This window comes from Mustela putorius, unplaced genomic scaffold, assembly GCF_011764305.1.
Source record: "Mustela putorius furo isolate JIRA1106 unplaced genomic scaffold, ASM1176430v1.1 tig00000738_pilon_pilon_pilon, whole genome shotgun sequence".
NCBI lineage: Eukaryota > Metazoa > Chordata > Mammalia > Carnivora > Mustelidae > Mustela > Mustela putorius.
The window spans coordinates 8,980,516-8,989,273 of NW_025421463.1; positions in this window are offsets into that span (position 1 = coordinate 8,980,516).

Consider the following 8,758-nt stretch of genomic DNA (forward strand, 5'->3'; position numbering starts at 1 on the left):
GATCAACCTCCGTCTCTTGATAGTCACACCCGCCCGGGAGGTAGAAAGAGCAGAAATTCTGCCACCATCCCCATTTCCCTGATCTGCCGTAGTCAGGATAGGAGAGACAAGGCCGAGTAACAAACATCCTCCGAATCTCGGGGGCCTTAATGCAGCAAAGGTTTCTTTCGAACTCACGTAACACAATTTGGGGGACAGGGCTCCACTCCCGGGTGTCCCCACAGAGGAACCCCCAGCTACTGCTGAGGTTGAAAGTTGTTAAGAATCAGGTGACAGCCATGTAAGGTTCCCACCCACAACTGACCCGTGTCACCTGGGCTCCTGTGTCACTGGCCAGTGCATGCCACATGGCCAACTCTAGGGGCAGAGATGTGTTGGCTTTGGCGGGCCCAGAAGGAGGAGGAACTGTGGGTGTTGGGGGGAAATGTGGGGTTTCAGTGAGTCATTTACTGAGTGCTCTGGGCTGAGCACTGAGAAAGAAATGGGAAATTCGGCAGAAACTTGTCCTTCCAGAGTGCACCTTCTAGTGGGGAAACAGGTGAACAGAACAAGAGCGAAATCCAGTGAGATCAGAGCTCCCCCAGGGGAGACGGGTGCTCAGAGGACCTCTCGACCCGGCCTCGGAGAGCAGGCAAGGCTTCTGAAAAGGGAGATCTCGGGCTGAGGAAGGCTAGCCCTCAGACCCAGGGCTGGGGGCTCTTGCCCTCCCAAGTGGAGAGAGGGGAAGCCTTCACCCTTGGTGGACCCACCAGCCACCACCCAACGCCCACCCCACCAGTGCGAACTTCCACTCTCCCCTTTCCAGGACAAGGGCCCCCAAAGGAGGGTGTGCCCAGAGGAAACACAGGCCCCACCCCCTGCCCTGAAAGGGACACCCTCTTAAGTGCCACCAAACCCCAGTGCAGAGACAGGTGGGCTTGAAGGTGGGGGACCCCACGAGCCAAGAAAGATCTGCAAACTCGGGCAGCCTGCAACAGTGACACCAGCAGGAGCCTGAGGTTGGGGAGCTAGAAGCAGCTGGGTCTCCCAGAATTCTCAGAAATTCTAATATTTGATGAGTCTCAATCTGGGGGAAACCAGAAACTGGTTGCCTCCCAGGAGGGGAAGGAGGAACTGATCCTTTTGTGTCTCAACCTAAGTGCAAATAATAATAATAATAATAATAAATATATTATTAAAATAGATAAAATATTTGACAAACCAAAATTTGACTCCAGCCTTTTAAGCCTCTTAAGTTTGTAAGATCCTTCTAGCACTAAGATTCTGCGGTTCTCAGAGGCTGTTGGCAAAGATTTGCGGGTCGGATGTCCCCGAGTTTGGATCCAGACATTCCCCATTGCTGGTGATAACCCCGCACGCAGTGCCTCAGTTTTCCATCTGTGATCAGAGTCTGTGATGCAGGTGTCCCCCCAGGGTCTGGTATCCGCAAGGCCTCTGTCTAACCCAAGCGAGGGGTGAGTATCCAGAGCCTACTGGATTCTCCAGGCTGAGTCTGAGCCAGGGAATTTCCAGATTCCCAGGGTTTGGCCGGGAGGCCCCTGGGAAGCCACCCGCGAAAGCCCGCGGGGCGACCACGCAGCCCCAGGCCGCCGAGGGGAGGGAGATGGGGAGGGAGGCGGCGGAGTCCGCTGCCGTGGCCGGCGCTCTGGCGCCCCCTCGCGGACACTCTTCTCATCACACGCCCAGAAGAAGCGGGGCTCGTTTTTATTTTTAAAATCTTCCAACTGCTGGAGGTTATAGAAAAAGAACCAAGGCTCAGGACCAGGTAAGAGGCCCACTGGCTGCTTTGGGCCCCGTTGGCGTGCAGCACCTGGTTAGCGTGGGGCAGCTCTCCCCACACCTTAATGACCCCGTTACTAACCACGGGCACACCTGTCCAGAGGGCAAGTGCTCAGTCTGAATGACACACTCTACCTGCATTATTTCACCTCGCCCTCCCCGTGCTGCTCTGGGCCTGCATGACTATTTAACCCTTTTGAAACCTGGGGAAACAAACGGATGCCAAGGGAGATGCATCTGGGCACACAGCCAGCAAGGGGGAGTTAGTGTTGGAAGTCAGACTCGGGCTCACTCGATAAGAAGGGTCAGTAACTGCAACTTCCACTTCCCAGTTGTGGGCCCTGTGATGGGTCTGGAGCTGATGGCTTTTCACAGGTGTCCTCTGATTCTGGCCACAAGTTCTCAAGGTGGTTTGTATTCCCCCCCCCTTTTTAGGGTAACCAACTGTCCTGCTTTTCCCAGGACCGAGGGCGTCCCAGGACACAGGACTGACCGTTAACACCAGAAACGCTCTGCCCTTTTTACAGACCAGGAAACTGAGATTCCGAGGGAGTGACAGATCACACACCTGTCACGCGTGGAGCCTGGAAGTCTGGCTCCAGAATGGGGCAGGTCAGCTGGGGCAGAAATGCAACAGCTGAGCTCCTTGTGGAGTGTCCACAAGGAAGAACAGAGCAAAAGGCAGGAAGCAGAGGGCAGAAATGGTAGAAGAGGAGAAGCCACGCTCTCTTGGAAATTCTAAGAATGCCTCCTGGTAAGACCACCCTGGGATGGTAACCTGATTCCTCCACTGTGGGCTGAGACACTGTCCTTCCCTTAAAATCTCTGAGCCTCCATTTCTCATCTGTAAATTGGGACAGTAGCCTCATCCGTTCAAGCAGCATTTACCGAATACCTACCATGGGCCTGGCGTTAAGAGACAGAAGATTAACATAAGAATATTCCTAATTAATGGGTGGCCGGCAAGCCCTGAAGAGTAGCCAGGGAGATTCCTGGATGCCTCAGGTCTGGAAGACCAAGCCTGACAATGGAGCTTGATTGCCTACAGAGACAGGGAGCTTACTACCTCACAGGGCACATCTGTTTAGCATGGGCCAATGCGCACAGGTTCCCGTCTATAACTCGTCTATGTACAATTAGTAAGCCTCTTCTCTCTGGAGGGCACCGTCCTCAATGTTTTCTATGTATTAACTTGTTTATTCCTTGCTATTACTGTCCACATCTGGACAGGATGGGCTGGAACACCCCGCCAGCACAGAAGGAAGCGTTCCAACCAATTTCAGATGTGGACCCCACCCTCCGTGCGCCCCTGCTTTATCTGGCCTCCTCAATTCCTGATCTGCTTCCTCAGGGGGAGACTGCACTGGCTCACCAGCCCAGCGCCAGCAGCACCTCCCCGACCCCAGGGCTCTCTGGCAGGTGGAGCCTGGCGTGAGCAGCCTTCCTCTTGGTACCTTCACTCCCAGCCCTCCCGCCCCTCCCCACACGGACCCAGGAGGCATTTTCCTTGAGAGCAAGCTGAGGTTCAAGCCTTCTGGGCAGGAGCGGCTCCAAGCCCCTCCAGTGTGAGGTTCTCCTGGGCCCGGGGGCCACACACCCTGCCTATACCCCCCAAACAAAGCTGAAAGCCAGGACACAGTCTTCCCCAGAGTGCAGGGACCTGAGAACAGACCCCAGCAAAGGTCCCCGGTGGAGGGAGAGGTGTGAACTTCAGACATGACGGCAGGCAGACACACCACCAGACTCTCAGCCTCTGCCTGATGCATTTGCGCTCACGCCCCTCCCAGAAGGCTCATTTGCTCCTGAGAGTCCGAGTCCTTTCCCTGACCCCACCCCACCATTCATTTGCTGTGTGACCTTGCGATGGTACTAAAGCCTCTGTGCTCAGCTTCCTCATCGCTAACATGACGGTAATAAACCACTAGCTCGGTCTTAGGGAAGGAGGAAATCGGAGGCTGTACTCGTGCCTCACACACGGTAGTGCTCAGGAAGGGCAGCCCGTTACCATCCATCTGTCTGTCTGTCTGCTGAGCACTGAGTGGGAACTCGACTCAATCTGCCAGTGAACTGGCAGCCCAGGGCAAAGGAAAGTCCTAGAAGGCCCTGGCACCCGCATGAAATCAGTTTCTAGCAAGCCCTTCATCCTGGTCTCTAAGGCCCCCTCCCTGAGTGCCTTGTGCTGTAATAGTTACAGGGGACTTGGCTCACCCTTGAACACAAGGCCACAGAGCTCCCTCTGTCGGCAATCTCCTCTTCTCCCATCCCTCTTGAAGGAAGAAGGCTGGGGACCACCCAGGAGGCACCCCCCCTGGCCCCATCCCACCGTGTCCCACCCAGCATCCATAAGAAGGCACTGCAGGCGAAAGGGACCGTCTTCCTCTCCCTCCCCCAACTCACATCCCCTTTGTGGTGGGCGCAGTGGTGACCCCCACCTGAGAATCCCCCACCTAAGAAGCCTCAACCTCCAGGACCTCTGGACCTCAAAATTTCACTCTGTTTGGAGCAAACCCCGTATGTACGTATAAATATTTTCTTTATTTAACAGAGAGATCACAAGTAGGCAGAGGCAGGCAGAGAGGGGGAAGCAGGCTCCCTGCTGAGCAGAGAGCCCGATGCGGGACTTGATCCCAGGACCCTGAGATTATGACCTGAGCCGAAGGCAGAGGCTTAACCCACGAAGCCACCCAGGCACCCCTGGAGCAAGTCCTTTAGGGAAGTTATGTAGAGGACACCTGCGTGGCTCGGTGGGGGGGGGGGGGTCCCTGCTCAGCGGGAAGCCTGCTTCTCCCTCTCCCATTCCCCCTGCATATGTTCCCTCTCTCGCTATGTTTCTCTCTGTCAAATAAATAAATAAAATCATCAAGGAAGGAAGGCAGGCAGGAAGGGAGGGGAGAGAAAGAAAGAGAGAAGACGAAAGGATTTTGTTAAAATGAGGGTTGTTGGGACAGACCCTGATCCAGTATTTTTCTGTCCTTTCAAGGAGGGATCTGGACACACACAGAACAATGATGGTGTGAAGATCCTGGAAGAGAGGCCTGGGGGGAAACCATCCAGAACTGGAAGGACAGGAAGGTCTGCTGCTGAATCCCCCGAGTCCCGAGTACTTGGCTATGGCAGCCCGAGCGGGGGACACCCCCCCCCCAACCCAAAGGGCCCATGGCAGCCTCATCCAAAGCGGCCTGTTGCTGAATTCTGGTAGGTTACCAGTTACTACTCCCAGCCAACTCGTTTCCCACTAAAACAGCTCTAATGACTCTGAAAATGGTGGTGGTTGGGGGGGGGGGTGTCATAAATTGCCTCTGGCGAAGGTTTCCAAATACCTTTGCCCACCGATGCTCTGTACCAGGATATTGTAAATGCCCAGTCGAGGTAGCTGGTCCCCTGGTCCTGGAGCCCGCCACACCCCGCACACGAGCCTGCTTTCCTGACACAACAGAAACAGGCACCCAGAGTTCCGAGCCCGCTCTGAAATGCCGACACAGCGTTTTCAGCATGAGCGCTCACTTGGAACACGGTGTACCCAGCATGCCATGTGCTTTATAAACATTAACCCGTGTCCCCCCGTCGCATCCCTCCTGATGAGATGGGCCCTGGGATGCCCATTTTCCAGGGCAGGAAATGAAGCCGCAAAAGTGGAGGGAGCGGCCCCGGGGCCTGAGCTGGAAGAGTGGCCGGCTGGGACCTGAACCCAGGCCATCTGGCTCGGAGGGGATGCTCCTAACTACTGTGTTTGCCTGCCTCATGTTTCCAGTGAAAAGAGCTTATTTTTGAACTGCACATTCCCAAAAGCTGTATTCGAAATCATCATGACCTACCCTTTGGCCTTAACATACTAGTAGCTGGGAAACGTCCACTTCTGCTCATCGAGACTCGAAGCTTCCATTGACATCAGTTGTTGTCAAATAAATCTACAACTTTTATATTCATGCTCAGATATATATGAAAAATAGTTGTCACGACACCCCAACGTATAAAAACGTCCTCTTTAAGGAGCTGACATTTGGAATGCTTGTCTTCTCCATCTTTTAAACTCAGGGTTTTTTGTGGTTTTGTTTCTTACACACAAGAGAATGGGGTCTGGACAGCTCCCTGCAAGCACTTCTCAGAGAGAACCCGCTTCAAGTGTGGGCCGTCTGTTTCCAATGAGTAAAAACCCAGACTGGCATCAGCCTCACACACCTTCCTTTATAATACTGGCTTTTTAAATACATCAGTTCCAGGGCGCCTGGGTGGCTCAGTGGGTTAAAGCCTCTGCCTTCGGCTCGGGTCATGATTTCAGGGTCCTGGGATCGAGCCCCGCATCAGTCTCTCTGCTCAGCAGGGAGCCTGCTTCCTCCTCTCTCTCTGCCTGCCTCTCTGCCTACTTGTGATCTCTCTCTGTCAAATAAGTAAAATCTTTAAAAAAATAATAAATAAATAAATACACCGGTTCCTTAAAACGTGTTCAGTGTCCAAACCAACAGGCAGAAACAAGCCCATCTTATCTCCCCTCATGGAGATGGAGGGGACAGGGGAGCCCCCTTAGCAGGGACAGGAGATTCGAGGGCCACAGAAGCCCGGGGTCGGGTGGGGGGCAGGGGCGCCTGGAGAGGCCTGGGGTCACCTGGGCAGGAAAGGTGAACGGCAGGAAGGCAGAGGGAGACGAGCGCAGCGTTCCTAGAGCGGCTGCGCCCGGGGCTGAAGGGGCTGATGGGACATCTGCCACCTCCACTAAGTCTTGGGCCCTCCTAGGGGGGTTGGGGAGGACTACTGGCACCCCCTTTCCATGGATGAGAAAAGGGAAGCCAGACAGGGAGATGAAGGTGCCTGTCCCAGAGGACCGTGTCCACAGAGCAGTGTGTGGTGGGCTTGGAGTGAGGGGCTCTCCTGTGAGAGCCAAGCAAGTGCCTCCCCGGGCCTGCCAACAGTACCAGCCACCTGGGGGACGGGGACAGGGCCAGGGCAGTCTTCCTGCTGGCCCAACACCTCCTCCCAGGCCAGGTCCGCGTCCACCCAGCAGCCCGCTCAGCCAGAGCACAGCGCCTGCCTGGTGAGGGTGTCATGCAAGAGGCACAGTAGCCTGGGGGTTCACAGCACAAGCGGGTTTGAATCCGGACCCTGCCCTCCACTCGTGGTGACACGTGCCTCTCCGAGCCTCAGTTTCCCCATCTGTAAAATGGAGGTGACCGCAGGACCCACACCTGCAACTGCAGGTTCAGTGCCACCCAGCTGACAAATGTGGGATGACAGAGCCACCATTCTGCAGTCTCCGCGGGTGGGGCACGAACCATCACAGGTGAGATCCCAGGAGAACACACTCCCCGGACAAAGATCCCTCTCCACTGTCCAGAGACGCTAGCGCCCGCTGGGGGGTTAAAGCTTCCTCTCCCCCCAGCACCCCCGAAGAGAGGAACAGAAGGCCCGGCTCTGCAGCGGACACGGCCGCCGCCCGCGTCGGCACCTGCGGGAGATGAAAGGGGCAGAGGGCCCGGAAGCGCCGGCAGCGCTCGCAGGAAGACGGCGACCAAGAGCTGCTCGGAAGTTCTCCAAATTACCAGAGAAGAAAGGGCTTGGAGCATATGAGTGCATCGGAGGAAAACTGATTTAGCTCCTCTCATCTCTCCATTTCCTGGAACCGGGGAGTCGGAAAGAGCCTGAAGCAGATGGAAATTGCCTCACACACACTCTTGTGACAACAGGGACCGCACTCCTGCGTCCGGGTTTCAGGCTTGCGTTTGGAAGAGGATCACACAGCCGAGGCTGAGGTCACGGCTGGCTTCATTTTTACATGGTGGTTATTTATAAATACTTCGTCTGCTTATAATTTATTAGAATAGAATTTTTAATACATTTGAATACTCTTGTTTTGCTTGAGGTTCTGTATTTCTAAATGCACCTTAAATATCAAGTGTTTCATTTCACTGACTTTAATTTTATGAATTCTACCCTCATATTGGTGTACCCTATTAGGTAAAATAGGGGCACCTGTGTGGCTCAGTGAGTTAAGCCTCTGCCTTTGGATTAGGTCATGGTCCCTCGGTCCTGGGATCGAGCCCCATGTGGGCCTCCCTGCTCAGCGGGGAGCCTCCTTCTCCCTCTTGCGGACCCTCCCCCACTAAGCTCTCATTCTCTCAAATGAATAAATACAATTTTAAAAAAATGAAATAGATCAGAGAAAGAAAAATACCACATAATCTCACTTACATATGGAATTTCTTTAAAAGGAGAGAAAAAGAAAAACCCCTCCACAGACACAGACAACACAAGGACGGCTGCCAGAAGTGGGGTGGGGAGTGGGCGACACGGGAGAAGGGGTGACAGGGGCACACGTGCTATAGAATACGTCAGCTGTGGGGACTAATGCCCCTTGTGGGGAGTATGGTTCATGGTACCCTACTAAATACTGGAAAGCTGCTAAGAGAAATTTAAAAGTTCCCATCACAAGAGAAAAAAAAAAAACATGTGGTGACAGATGTTAACAAGACCCGAGGGGGAAAAAAAAAGGCAAAACAAATGAAGGCATATCCTCAGGCGCAGAGAAGCCTAGTGCCAGAACCAAGGCCACACAGCTGTGGGTGGCCTGCCAGGAGCAAACCAACCAGTCCACAGAATCCCGGAACCTTCATTCTGAGCGACTTCGCTCTAAGGCCTGGTGGGGGGGGAACAGGTCCCCAAATCCCAAATGCCACGGGAGTCTCACCACACGGCCCTGTCCTTCCAGGGCACTCTGCCACCACTCAACGCTAAACACAGCCCTGCAAAGCAGGGGAGTTGTCCCTTTACAGAAGGGGAAACTGAGGGTGAACCAGCCAGCCCGGGGTGAATGCACGCCCCTGCCCGCCCGCTGCGCCACAGCCGAGGCCGCCCACGGTCCCCGCTCTCCGGGGCATTTCCACGCAGGCCTGGTCCACGGGCATCATCACTACTGCCAGGTCTGAGAAATGGGCCACAGCGGTCCTACAGACCAGCTCGAGAGAACACAGTCACCTCGCGGGTGGGA